Source organism: Cygnus olor, chromosome 25 (genome assembly GCF_009769625.2).
Source record: "Cygnus olor isolate bCygOlo1 chromosome 25, bCygOlo1.pri.v2, whole genome shotgun sequence".
In the NCBI taxonomy this organism is placed as follows: Eukaryota; Metazoa; Chordata; class Aves; order Anseriformes; family Anatidae; genus Cygnus; species Cygnus olor.
In genome coordinates this window covers 6,394,043-6,408,737 of record NC_049193.1, presented here as the reverse complement: position 1 = coordinate 6,408,737, position 14,695 = coordinate 6,394,043, and the positions used below count along the sequence as shown (strand labels likewise).

Below are 14,695 nucleotides of genomic sequence, written 5' to 3'. Positions count from 1 at the left end.
GGGATAATCCAGTTTTATGTAAAGCATTGCTTTATTCCAGTTGCATATTTAAATCAAACTTCAAGAGTAAATTCCCCCAAGAGCCTGCTCTGAGCTCAATGTGGGCATAGGAGTCAAAAGCCTACGCCAAACGCCTGGTTGCATCTTGCCTAAGGTGGGCTGGGGGGGAGGCTTTTGGAAACTCTCTGGGCTCTGTCCTTTGACTGCCCTTCCCCCAAGGCATCCACCCAGTCTGTGCCCTGTGGCATTAAAGGGAAGAGTCCTCTTTAGCAGCCAACAACTGTGAGGTCTGGGACTCTTGGTGGTTAATATATTGGGATTGAGAAGGCAGCGAACCTCCTGCCAGCCTTTTCCCCTTGCTGGGATGTCCAAGCCGCTCACTGGCTGGGCGTGAGCACACACAGCGTGTCACCAAGCCTCGCCTGCCGGGCTGTGCCTCTGCTCAGTGGCTGGGGCCGAGCCATGCGGAGGGGTGACCCCACATCCATCCTTCCTCAGCATCAGCAGAAATCTGGCCCATCTCAACCCTGACTACAATGCTCCTAAAAAGGTCATCATGGGACCCCCATGGGGCAAATAGACCAGAACTGGTTATGAATTAAAATGAGATTTTCCAAAGCCCATTTCTTTTGTTAGAAATCTTAAATTATTTGTAGTATGTTAATAAAGTTCATCTAGGTCACCTGAACTCTCTTTCAATTGTTTAGTAAATTACTCACTGAGGGGCTGAATTGAGCAAAGGTGGGAAATCATTTAAACATGCTAGTGGCTGGCTGGTATCCAAGAACGAGAAGAGTCCGTGCAGCAGCTAACAAGTGGCCTGGGGACACCACAGAGGTGGGACAGGATGGTGGGGACTTGAGGTCAGATACAGGGCAGGAGCGTCTGGGGAAGCTCCTGTTATCCTACAGATAACAGATACAGGGGGTCAGCATGCCAGCCCGGCTCCTGAGATTAGCCCTCAAGCAGGGAGGGGTGAGAACCTTATGAATGTCTGTGAATATTTGTTGAAATAGGCCTGATAAGAAGCGTGGCTGGTAGATGTTGGTTTCGTCTTGGGTTTTAAAAGTGGGGGTGTCAGTGAAAAGCATGTACACACTGGCACTTTGGGTTCTTAATGGCTTTTGGCAAAAGACCTAAGCTTTCAGGTGTAAATGCTGAGGCTGATGTATTCTGGGTCAGCATACTCCAGTCACTGCCCTCTGCCAGCAAGATGGATGTCAGCTGCAAATGCAAAACTTCAGGAGAAGAGCAGAGAGGGGATGTTCATTAATCTGGAGGAATGTCTGGATGAGCCAAGTGTCTCCGTAGTCTTGAAAAAGAGACCTTGCCTCTCCTGGGCTAGGAAGGGAAAAGGCAATGCTGCTCTGTGCTTCACATGCTCCCCCATCTGGACAAGCCTTCCTCCCGAAATAACCTGTCGTTGGTTTTCTCAGCAGGGTTCAGCTACTGGGCCTGGGCGTGTTGTGCATTCAGCCCTTCCAGCATCCTCCTCCAGGTACAAGATGGGAAGACACAGCTCACCCCAGTCCTGCCTGTGCAGGTTTTCTCCCACCCTTGCTGTTGGAGTGGGTGTGCTGCTTCTGTCCGCAGCATCCCTGGCTCTGCCCTATAGGATGCCTGGTCAGTGCAAGAACATGGCCAGTGAAGAAAAGGGGCAGGATTTGGTAGCTGGTATCTCTCCTGTCTGAGACAGAGCCAAATCCTTTAGAAATCTGTTAGGGTGTTGGAGGAAAGGAGGGGAGAAACAGAAAAAGAGTGATGCCAGGCAGAAAGGCTGCATCAGCATCACACCAGGAGAGCCAAGCATCTGCTGATTAGGGCGTTCCCTTAGGAGACTTAAAATCCAGGTTTAAATGCATCTTCTGCCTGAATCAGATATCTTGCATATACGAGTTCTCCAAAATTGTAACAAGTTCTGGAATGTTCCTGAAATGCTGCTCTTAATAGTCCTGTATGTAAATGATCTGGAGCTGCAGGTTTTTAAATGTTTGACTTGAATAGCTGTTGTTTAACATTCTCTTTAATTATATTGAATTCTTTCTGTGCAATCAAACATTGCTTAGGGCCATTGGAAAGTGAAGTATTTCATTATCCTTGTAGGATATGAATACATCATCCAAATTCTTTCCAAATGCAGAACTGAAATATTTATTGACTACTTCTGCTTACTCTGTGTTGCAAGGCTCATTTTCCATCCTGTATAGTACTGGACCCGTTGGAACTGATTCCGTCTGAAATGTTTAGGCACAATTCAGTGTGCTGTCAGCAGCAAAGCAAACGTGCTTGTTTTGTATACCATGTACTTAGTTCCCTAGGAAGATCTGATTGAGAAAACCTAAGGATTTATGGGCATTTTTTTTATCATTTTACTGTGGATTCCTAACCTTATTTTTGGGGGTAGATAGATGGGTGGGAGGACTAGATGGATTAAAGTGAAAAAGAAATTCAAGGAGTTTTTGTGCAAGAAATGAATAAACAAACCTCCCAGGCTTTAGGCCTGGGTTTGTCTCTTGACAAGAAAGAACCCCACCAGTGTCACTCCTGATGTTGCTAGTCTAGCTTCCACAAACCCTCCAGTGATGGTAATGGTACTCTTTGTGCGTCCATGGAAAGCGCACAGTTCGGGGGGGGGGGGGGGGGTAGAAATCCTTAGATTTTTCTAAAAAGAATTTGAAGTTTTCTCTTGTAAACAGACACAAAGGATGCCCTTTGAACAGGACAGGATACCCCAGGAAACACTCATACATTTTTATCCCAGTGCTGTTCAGAGATACCAAGCATGTCACTCCCATCAAAACACTGGGAGACAAAGCAGAGAGTTATTTCAGTTATTTCTGAGAGCAGCCTTGGCTTGTTCATATGAGAAGGTTTTAAGGAGCAAGAGAGGAACCCAGCTGCTGCCCGTGAGCATCATCTCTGTGCAGGTGTGATCACTTCAGTTCTGCGAGGGCTTTAGCTCCCATTTTGCCTGCAAAACAAGAGCTGTTCCCACACCTCCCTGCCCTGAAAATCACAAACTGCATTGTAATGGCATTGCCTCCTCCTTTAACAGATGATTTTTCTGCTCATTGCTTCAGCTTGGTCCCTATCCTTCTATTCAGTATAAGAAGAGGAAAAACACTTCGAACACTTTGCATTTGCTTGTAATGCCTCTTTGACACCGTATCACAAGAGCCTGGGAGCTGTCAGAGCCATAACGTGCAACATCAAATTAACATTTGTGTTTTCTGAAATGGTAATTATACCCTTTTGTACTGTGCTGAGCTTGTATTTTTTGAAGTGTAAACGTGGAAGTGACATCGAAGGTGTATTTCTGAGCCAACAGTATGGGGCATTTGCCCAAGAGCTCGGTGGGGAGGCTTCTGCAGATCCAGCAGACCACAAGTTGAACATGAACCAGCAAGGCTTGGCACAGGACTGTTGTGGCTCACAGGCAGCCACAGCTGTGAAATTTGTGTCCTTTCAAAAATGACTCAGAGCATCCCCTGATGGACAGCAGAGTGTGGTTCTTGGCCCAGCGGGAGCAAGTCTGGAAGCCAAACATTTAAGCTTGGGTTTGATAAATGGGCTGATACGGCACAGTGCCTGCAGGGGCAGGAGGCTGCACGCAGTGATGTGCACGCTTTCATTCAGTCTTTGTTCTCATTAGCATGTGAAGACTGGCCAGAAATCCATCACCCATTCAAGGTAGATAGAAGACACCTGATAAGGTAGAGAAGGCAGAGCCATTAACCTGAAGAAACAGACTGATGTTTTCTTCCTGCTGAAGCCTATCACAACAGATGACAAGAGACACAGACATGTCCTGGGTGCAGTCTCTAATCATGCAGAAGGGGAAGCAATGCTGCACAGCACTAAACCGGTTACTTCAGTAGCAGCAGGCTTGAAAGAGAGCATCTCTGCCTACCTGTGATGCGTGTAAGGCCTCCATCACTTTCGTCTCTTTCATGCTGAACTTGCAACAGCTCTGTGAAGCTGAGCGGTGCTGTCAGTCCCCCATCACAGCAGGCAAACAAAGTGCCTGCATACCTTCAGACACCTTTTCTCCCTGCTGTGGCTGAATGTACAATACAGAAGGAGAGGTACACCACGGTGGGGAGCCTGGAGCTGAAGTGGGAGTGGTGGGAAAGCCCTTTGTGTGCCACATTGTGATGGGACCTCCACCCTGAGAGAGACTGATTGCTGGGCTGAGGCTGAAGGCCGAGGTCACATCCATAAATGAGGGTCAGCTCTGGCGCTTGTGGACATGGGTACCTGGGTACCGCCCGCCCAAAGAAGGCTGCACTCTGCAGGGGGACACCGTGTACCATGCGGGGGGCAGCACTCCCTTATGTTCCCTTTTCGTCCTGTGAAGCAAGCACTGTGCTGGTGGCACCACTGCTTCCTCTGGTAGTCCAGTGAGTCTCACCTGTGGCCAAAGGTGAGGTATTTTAAAAAGTAAGACTGGGAAGATAAAAAAGAGGACCAGTCTTTTAGCAACACAAAGCCGTCTGCTCTCACAGAAACTGTAGGTGCACACCTTTTTGTTCTTTCCCCTCTATGCCCAGCATTTCCAAACAAAGGCCAGGATATATTCTTCCTCTGGACCCTGAAGGGCAGATAATCACATGCCTTTCAGGCAGCTGCCTCCTGACATGTACTGAGCATGGACCTTGTGTGCATACACCCCTGTGTAACATGTCTGCAAAGCAAGTAACAGACACTTCTCTTTCGGGCTATCTGCGTCAGTGTAAAAATGGTACTGCACAAATGCATCCAATACCTTCACCTACCATTTTAGAGCTCTTCACAAGATTTATGAGCTGTTGGACTTCTACACACATTTCGTATTGCCATAGCTACTAATTATTAATAACACCCTGCAACGAAGGCTAACAGCGTGCCTCTGGAGGGAGGGGAAGTTCTGTAGCTTTTGGCTCTGGCCACAGCGTTATTCAGCATCAAACCTGAAGTCTCCTGATCGGCCCAAGACATGGAAACTGCCCCTTTCAGCCTGCAATGAAGCAGGGCATATCTGTACGGGAGTTCACCACCTCTTTGCACCCCTACCCCATTGGCTTTCTCTCCTTATGGAAGGGGTTAAGCATTAATATGCCTCCACTGTTCCCTGTCTTTTCTTGTGATGCTGAGGTGGCCATTCAGGCAGCTCCACTATTACGAACACGCACACACAAAAAAAAAAAAAAAAGTCATTACAGAATAAAGATGTTACAGAACAGAATAAAGTCTGTTCATTCTTGAAGTCCCCGTGGTGATGCAAACATACTGGAGGGCCGAGAGGGATTCTGTTCCTTGCAGCTCTGTCCACATGGACTAGCCGAGGGAATCTGTTCTCTCTGATTTTTTAAGGCGAATGCAAGAGTAGAACAAGGTGCCTTTGGGAGTTGTAAGAAACCAGCGTGGTTCAGAGATAAAATATTGTAAAATACTTTGCCCAGGGCTGGAAGGAAGCACATTTATTGTGGGTATAGAGTACTGATCAAATGCAGTCTGTTTAATTGCACTTCTGACCCATCCTGTCCTCTCTCTTTCTCTCTGTTCAACCATGATTACAGCTTCCCTGGCTCAATGCATCTCAGCCTGTCATGTCATACCAAGCCCATGATGTGACATGGGGGAATAGGAGGTGACAGGGCAGGAACAGCCTGATGGGCTGCGAGGCTGGAAACAGAGGTGAAGTGAGTTATTTTGGGATGGGATGCCAGCAACTGACAGCTGATATAAAACTGACCTGACAGACGAAAGGGCCAAGCCGCTGTTTTCAGCCTTGGCAGAGGAACTTACTGACCTTTAACGATGGTTTGGCACTTCCCCACCGCCGAGTCACAGAGACCCAGCAGCGAACGGGTTGATCTCCCAACCTGCGGACGGATGCTCTTGCGTTGAAGGCACAGTGTGCTGCAGGGACACTTCAAGCGTTGGCTCCTGTGTTGGCCTCCAAAAGGCCCAGGAGCAAGTTGCTCCAGGCCGGAGTCGCCTTAGATCTAGGTGCTGGGAGGATGTCTAAGGCATTAATTTCAGCTCCTTTCTCGTCAAGAGAGACAAGCATGTTCAAGGGGTGGCACTGCCCATCGCAAGACAGACATTTGAGATGCCTGGAGATGAATTGCCATCTGATGCTCCCCATATTGCCATCTGGTGCTCTCCATCTCCGTACAGACTTAGAGGTTTGTGTCTGCATGTGTGGTGGAGGGGGGCTGGTTTGCATCGATGCAGGCATTTAACAATTAGATATGTGAAGCTAAGGGAGGTGAATCCCACCCTTTGGGTCTCTGCATGTCAGCTCCAAAAGAGGCAGGAATAAACCCTCCTCTCTCAATTTATTATGAATATTCTTTAAAACTGGCATGTCCTGTATGGTGCTTGTTTGGAAGCAGGGACTGAGCCATGGCTTTCAGGTGAACATTTTAGTTGAAGGTGGAACTTTCAGGCTTCAAGGTTCTGGAACAAATCCCCGCAATGTCTCTGCATGACCTGTTTCTGCACTATCCTCCACCTGCCCCAGTGTCAAACACAGCATCTCGCGACCCTGTGAACCAGCTCTTCTGCTTCCTGGAGGAGGAGAAATTTCACTGCAGTCAGTGGGAACTGTAAGTGGTGAGGCAGGAACTGCACTTAGCTCAGAAAGCTCTTGAAACATCCAGTGCCTAAGTGAAATCACAGAAAACCTGAATAAAGCGAAGACGTTCAGGGCCTTTTTGACTTACTCTTCAAATAGGATTGCTTTCTAACACAAGCTGCTCTGAACCATGGGGAATTGCTGGAAGACTTTGCAAATCTATTTGCCTTCTGGCATGAAACAATGCCTTTGACTGGTAGCTGTATTTTCCCTAGAAATTTAGCCATAATACAACTTTTGCAGTTGCTGTTGGGAAAATACATAATAATCAAGTCTGCTCTGGTAGAAGGGATTTTCCTAGATTGTCAGAGTTTCTGGTCTCTATCACATTATTACAGCTAATCATAGCAGGTTTGTACTGACACCTTTATTTTCAGTTGTTATGATAAAAATAAATAACAATAGGGAATCTGCCTTTGCCAGTGTCATATTAGTCATATTAGATGGTCCTATCAAATGAGCTTTGGATACCATATATATATATATATATATATTCATGCAGAGTTGAAAGGAAGGGTAAAAGGATCCATATATATATATATGTATATTTTTTTTTTTCTTTTAAGGAATAGCTTTCTTTACTTCCTTGGTTTGAATTCAGTCCTGTTTTGAACTAAGACATCACAGGAAATTCAGGTAGTTGTCAGAGTTTACTATCCACTGCTTGTTTAGAATTAATTTTTTACAAGTGAGGGCTCCTGCTACTTCCCAAATGGAAGGGCCTGTGCTCTGCTGTTACAGAGGGAAGCTCCATGCATCTTCCCCATGCCAACCCAAGGGAGAACTCTGTGCCCAGCCCATATGCTCAAATCCAAATCTGCACCATGAATAATCCATCTCCAGCACCTTCCCATAAAAGCAATGTCATTTTAATTTAGCAGCATGCCAGAGGAAAGTCTAGAAGAGACAAGGCAGGATTTGAGGCTTTTTTACACATTGTGAAAAAGGAAGAGATCATCTACTTCCTGCAGGCTGCCCAGCATCCTGCTTGTAGCAGATCTCAGGAGATAGCCCCCTTCTGTGTCGGGGCCTCCCAGGACTTTCTCACAGCACAGCTTTAGTGAATCCCTCCCCGCCATACGCTCTTGTGTGTGGGTTGCAGCTTGAAGGGGAAAGAGCTACACAGCAGCTCTGCAGCCAGGGAGCGATGACAGAGAGGTGGGGTGCCAGCACTGCAAAAACCACCCTGCTGCTTGGTGCAGGGGTGTCTTCTGTGTTGTGTTTGCCAGCTGTAAACTTGAAAACTCTGGCTCCAAACTAAGTGTACTTTGTGAGCTGCACCAAGCACTCACCAGGTCTTAACCTCCAGGCTGCTTGCAGTGCAAGCCCAAACTTTTCGCTGGCAGGTTACTGAAGCACTGTGAAGGGTGGAGATGCTGCTTTGACTTTAGTGGTCTGAGAGCTTCAGGTGACAGAGACTGCACAGCATGGTGTAAATATGCACATCCCTGTCCCTGAACAAAAGCAGAAAGGAATTGGTTCACGGGTGTGTGGGGAGCCTGGTGGGGAGGCTGTCACACTGTTAGTGTAACAACAAAGCAGGAAAGGTAGCCTGAGCCCCTGCAGGCTTCTTGCCTGCTGACTCCAGCTCAAACATTAGCCACAGTAGTCCAAATACAGTTTACTGGATATATGTTGTTACTGCCCTTCTGGTCTTACTAGGAGATACTGCCGTGTTTTCTCTTTGAAAGATGTCTGAGAGGTGTTTATGCTCCTCTTTTGGGGCTCCAGGTGGGACGTGCCCAGGTTCCCATGTAGTTAATATGTGAACAGAGAAAGCTTCCCTTGAGCTTCAGCAAACATTTGAAGTGAGGTGGAGGAGGATTGGGAGTGTAATATTAGCTATGTTACTGCTTTGTTAAACTGCTGCTGGAGGAGGCATGGCTCTTGTTGTGATGTGTGAGAGGGAAAAGAAAAGAAAATACTGGAATGTAACCAGCCTCTTAAACAAGACGGAAAAATCCCTGCCCTGGCCGTGCCATAGAGGGACCTGGGGCCAGAGCGGAAAGGTGTGGCAGTGTGCGTAGGCTCTGAGATCTCCGTTGTTTTAACCCAGCCTCATGCTGGAGCTATATGAATGCTGCAGCAGGTGGGGTGAGTCCAGCACCTCTGCAGGGCAGGATGCAGGGATGCCAGGGCTCAGATCCCAAGGCATGAAGCGCCTTTGGGCAGGGTTGGGCTGTGAACTGAAGGGGCTGTGATCAGCAGGGCGTACTGAGCTGCACATGTGTGTGTTTTTGTGTGTGCACAGATATCCAGCGGGTTCTTCGCCGCCATCTTCTCCCAGATCCTTTTGGGGGGGGGGGGGGTGTAAGATTTTGCTTGCTGACTTAAAAGAATAACAATGCTGGAAGCGATGGATTTTTAAGTCTTGATTTTGCTTCTTAATTAAACATTTAAAAGATTGTATAGGTTCGACAGAAGACCACACTGCCTATTAGCTTGCAATTGCACTAAATGTATCAAGCTAATTTAGCCCTGGCATTCTGCCAGGAACAAGCACGTGGTTTGCTTTAGAGACAACCTGAAAATTGGTTTTAAATAAAAAGTCAGAATAATTCACTTTGTGTGTGTTTTTTTTGTTGTTGTTGTTTGGTTTTTTTTTAAAGAAAATTGAAGAATTTCATTGTTTTTAGTTTATATCATACTGAATGAATGGGAAGCAAACACCATCTTTGATGCTTCAATTCCAACTCTGCCTCTCCAGTTCTGACAGGGAGAAGATAACGTATGAAGAGGTTTGTCTCAAGTTTGTATGGAAATTTGAGCTAATTGACAGGTACACTAGAAAGAGAGAGATGGAAAAGTGTTTTTCAGAGCTGTATTTGTTCAAAAACCAGCATCATGGTCTGGACTAAAGTGAGCAGCTTCCCTGGTGCCCAGGTGCTCCATGGAGCACAAGTTCTGCCTGCGGCTCCAGCCTGGGTGTGCTGAGGTACAGAGGAGCTCAGCTCTGCTTGTGCCTTGTTGGGTTTTTATGTGCTGATTGCAGCAGGGAGGACAGTATCTCATCTTGCATGGAGCCTGATAAGCTTATCTGTCAGCTTACCTGTCAGCATTCTTCAGAATATTCTGAATGAAATTTCTGGGGAGCTACGTCATGCCCCGTGTTGATGCCTGGAAGAAGATGTGGGAAATTGTGCTGTATTTCACTATGTCCATGGGCTTACATGTTTTCCCCTTGCTTTTACAACAAAGGTGTTTTCTGCACTGGTCTGTGACAAGCTCTCTGAAGGGAGGCACTCCGCCCCGCACGCCCAAGGAAAGCACAGCATACACTGCCATAAATCTGGCAAAAGCTACCTGACAAAGCTGTACGTATGCTGCACGGCAGCTCCTTTCTCTGTCATGAGGATCAGACACCAGTATTTACGTAAGTCAGTGATCTCAGTCTTTGTCCTAGGAGCTGGCTGCGCAATTTAGCAGGACTTAAAATCCTGTTGAAAGGAGAAAATGGAGAGCAGCATGAAGCTGCTGGACAGATCTGAAAATTTCTAGATGTAGCTTCAAGGGGATGCAAAGTGATGGTGAGTGAGAAAGTTAGGTGTTTCACCAGAGGCTCCCATTCATCCTAAAATCCTAGTGGATGCCCACAGTGGGAAATAAGCAGGATGGGCCCAGCACGTTGCTGAAGGAAAGACAATGAAAAACGTATTTTCTCAGTCCTGCTTCTAGTGACAGTAACCTTCTGTGGTGACCACAGATCCAGGTGAATTCAGTACATGGACTGTGGGTAAGGAAGCCCTGTTGCTCACATTGCATTAAGCAGAACTGTATAAAGCTCCTTAAGAAATAATCCTGCTTTCATTCCCACTCAACAAATGCCATTTCAGCTTTCACTGATAATGTGAGACTCACAAAACTTGGGCTGTATTTCGTAATAGGAAAACTCATACCCTGAGCCAGAGAAGTGTCACACTCTTCAGTTCCTCCCTTCTCCCTCTGAAGGTGACAATAACCTTTCAGCAGCAGAACTTCTTCTTAAGACATCATTTTCAACGTACCTTTCATGCAGGGAAGAACAAGGCGGAAGTGGCTTTCCAGCTAGAGCAGCTCTCCTGGCCCTTTGTACACAGGCGAGCTGCAAGTCCCTGCTCTTGGAAGTGCACTGCTTGCACGTCGCCTGCTTGCAGGAGCTGTTGCATGAGCTAGTGATGACTGCCATCTCTGCACACAGCAGGGTGCCTTTCAAGGGTTAAACCAAATGTAGATTATTTCCACAGATAAATCCCTTACCACTTTTTCCCTTTTTCACAGATTTTCTTTTTTTTTTTTTTTTTTTTGCTTTGCTCTTTTTGTATTTACCAATATCTGTTTTTTTTTTTTTTTTTTTTTTTTTTTTTTGTGAGGGGGGGCGCGGGGCGGCTGGAAAACTAGATGAGTAGGAAAAGTGAATTACATCAGTTCCAGTTCACAATGAGAGAGCTCCTTCAATCGATTTAAAGGAAGGAACCGTTCAGGTAATGATTTCAGAAAGAGGCTGAAATTATTCAATAAATAAAGGTCCCATTCTGCCTCCAGTTTCATTAGATTTGATACACTTTAAGACTAACTTCTCAGGACATAACATGTACACTGCCTGTGTACAGACAACCTGGGGTACTGCATCCTTATGGTCTGTATGGAGCATTTGAGTAGCGTGGGTCTGACAGAGGATGGCCTGCAATAGATGCTCTGCCTACAGATAGACTGTTTGGGACTTTATTCTAGACAAACTATTCTGCTCACAATGTGGAATATAATGGAATAATGTTAAGTAGCCTTTGCTGTTGAGGCTAGCAGCTCTGCAAACTGAAGCTCTGTCTAATTGATTATTTCTATTTCCATTGTATGGATGGAAATAGTTTGTGGAACAGATAAGTGAGTTGAACTGCTGAAGGTGGTGGCAATTACTGTTAAGAATCCAGGGCACTTTGACTTCCATAGGGGACCCTCTGGTTGTTGCACCATGCTCTTCCCCCCTACACCTGGTAGAGAGAAGGCATCACGAGTGTGGGGAAGGGGCATCTGAGAAACATGCTGTCATACTCGTGAATCACCTTGGGACATATCCACCTTCAGGCACAATTAGAGCTATAGGAAACCAATATTTAATATAGTTCATTTTAAATTCACAGACACTGGTGTGTTAGGAAAGGAATAGATTAACATTCACTGTATGCCAAAATCACTGTTTTCTGAGATCTTTAGCTCTACATCCTCTGGAGATGGCAATTTATTATGTCATGTATGTGAAGGAGAAGGAGAAAGAGGTGGGAGCTGGAGTTTTAAAGATTTTTTTAATTTTTTGTTTAATTTATTTAAGGGAAATGGAGCTTTTTCACCATGTAGCACATAGTACCGCAAGGTTTTCAGGTGGATCTGTGCCACATCAGTGTGGTCAGGCGGGGACAAGCTTGTGATGTGTGGATGCTGTGATGTGAAAGCTGAGTGGCTGTCAGTGCTCAGAGTATCAGGTCTGCACTGCACCAGGAGTTACCAGCTTGCTGCAATTACACATATATAGGGCTTCTCTATGGAAGCTGGCCTCAAAGACAAGCCAGCTCAATGAGCGAGCAAAGGGGACCTGGCTGATGTAGCGTGGTTGGCACAGTAGAGTCCACACAGACATTTGGATACAGGCACTTCATCCTCAGGTAGCCCTCAGCTGAATTCTGCCTGTTTCTCCTGGGCACGAAAAGAGTTGGGAGTGACATCTGCTCTGTGAGTGCCTCATGTGAAGTGACCTGAGCAACAGCACTCTCCTGCTCCTCGTGCAGGGCTGGGGACCTTGGGTTTTGGTGCCCCAGCAAGGCAGGGGTGTTTGGGTTCTGGCTGGGTGGGCCTGGAGTGTGACTGCACATGGTGGTGGGAGACTGAAGCACATTTTGCAGAGGGAAGAATGAGACCTAGCTTTATTTTTAGACCAGTGGTATTTTTAGATTTCTTTTTCCACTGTGAGGCTCATATTTAGGTTAAGCAAAGCATTATAAGAAATACTGTCAACAAAAAAGTCAGTAATGAATCATCTGGTTAAAAAATCCCCAACAATGAAATACAAAAGATTAAAAAAGTCACAGTATTTTCTGTTGACATTTGCAAAACAAGAAGATTCAGTTTTTCCATTTCTATTCAAACTAGACTCTGAATTTGCAGGAGAAAAGAAAAAAAAAATGAAAAGCCGAAACTCCAAATGAAACATTTTGTTTTGGACTATGTGAAATTGAATGCTTCTTTTTTTGTTTGTTTGTTTGTTTTTCTTGCTGTTGTTTTTTTTCTTTTCTATACTGGATTTCTCAGGAACTGGTGAAAATAGTTCCAATTGTAAGTTGTGTCCCCCACCCACGACCAACAATTTTATGTCTGCTTTCCTTGTGGGAAAAAAACAACCCAAAACAAAACAGGTGTTAATCTGGCTTTGTTTGCTTAAAAATCTTGACCCAATAGGTTGCATCTGCAAATTCAACAATCTCTTTACAGGAATAGCTCTTCTCGTGGAAGAAGTTATCAACAAAACAGTCAGGGATCGTGCAGGTACGCATCCCTTTAGTTGAGCCTCCTTTCTTCCCTGCTCTCCTCATTGTCCCTGGTAGCCTTGTATCTCCTGCAGGCTGGCAGAAAATAGGAGCCACCGTGATGGAGCAGCATGTTACATCAAGATGCCTCTGTTCCTCTGGAGATCTTATGAAAACAGGGGGAGGGCACAACCCGGGGGAGCAGCAGGCAAAAGGCAGCCCTGAGGGGCCACCAGTTGTAATGTGGAGGGCACCTGCTCACTGGCAGGGAAGTGATTATCCCAGAGAACCCCTGCTTCTTCTACCTGGGTCGGTGTGGTGGTGCAGAGTAGGAAGATGTGCGGTGGTAACCCCTTGCTGACTGCTGCCGCCGCCTATTTGGGGTCGCCTGTCTCATGTTCAGAAACCGGTAGCAAGGGAGGGCAGCAGTTCCTTCCCTTCATCTAGTACAGGGGGTTCTGGTCCAGCTGTGGTGCTCCTAGCCGTGGCTTACAACAGTGGTAAGCAATAGAAAGGCTGGACGGCAGTTTGTTTCCCGTTATGCTAGCAGTTCATTTTGTCTGATTTAGTTTTCTGCAGAGCACTGCTGTCTCTCCTGAGAAGACTTGGCCCCCTTTCTGTTATCTCTTAGATGAATTATTGGAACCATTTAGACATTTTTGTGCAAAGACAGTAACATTAAAGTTGTTTTTAGTCCTAGTGGCGGTCAAATAACAGCCAGTGTTTAACTTAGCCAAGGCATGTATCTTTTGCTTGCCAAATTTGTTACACACAGATCTGTTCTTTTCTTGCTCCTCCACCTGTGATGTTGCTGGTGATGGAAGGAAACTTTATTAACTCTTGTGTCACGCTGGTTATTATCAGCTTGGCAAGGCAGACAAGTTGATCTCAGGAGTGGATAAATAGTACCCCAGCACATGAAGTACAAGCGGTCCAATCTACTGGCTTCTAAAGTGCTGCTGGTTCTCCTCCCTAAGGACCTCAAGGACTGGAGCGACCTCAGAAAACCAGGTCCTGCCGAAGCCAGGCTGCCACATGCTTGGGAACATGGTCTTTTTGGCCATGCAGTCCTACACAAGAAAAGGTCTGAAGTAAGTTTTGTCCAAAAACCTCTGAGAGTTCACTTTTGTATTCTATTTATCTTCCTCAGAACAGCCATAATTTTACAGAAGGCACAAGGAGGAGTTCTGGACAGCTCTCAGGCTCTGTGGGGACTATAGCATGACATTGATCCTTCTCTTCTGCTCCCTCCAAGCCACATGTGCTGCTCAGTTGTGCCGTGACCCTGGGTTAGGGGAGGCTGAAGATGCCTCCAGAGCAATGGTTCTTAGGCCAGAGCTGTCCACTGAGTATCTGGAGAAGTTGCTGTCAGTAGCTGGATGTTCCTGAAGGCACTGTGCTGAAGGGTCTGGCCAGCAGTCAGGAAAATAGTACAAGGCACTCTCCTGGAGACATCATGAAGAGGCCTCCCTCTTACTTGCTTTGGTTGTGTATGGAAATACATTAATTGCATGTTTACTGATACATGGTTTCTTAAAAAGTTAACGAGCTTTCCAGTGGTGCTTATGGCACTACAGGA

At 46.2% G+C, this 14,695-nt stretch overlaps 1 protein-coding gene and 1 long non-coding RNA gene across 5 annotated transcripts in view; both read left to right on the top strand.

Moving 5' to 3' along the window:
- The window catches only part of ASIC2 (acid sensing ion channel subunit 2), a 514,654-nt gene that overhangs the window by 241,395 nt on the left and 258,564 nt on the right, over positions 1 to 14,695 (top strand). The window lies entirely within an intron of this gene.
- On the top strand, positions 800 to 5,160 carry LOC121059594. Its single transcript, XR_005814582.1, has 3 exons — positions 800 to 863; positions 1,440 to 1,623; positions 3,081 to 5,160. It is a non-coding gene; the product is annotated as an uncharacterized LOC121059594 (long non-coding RNA).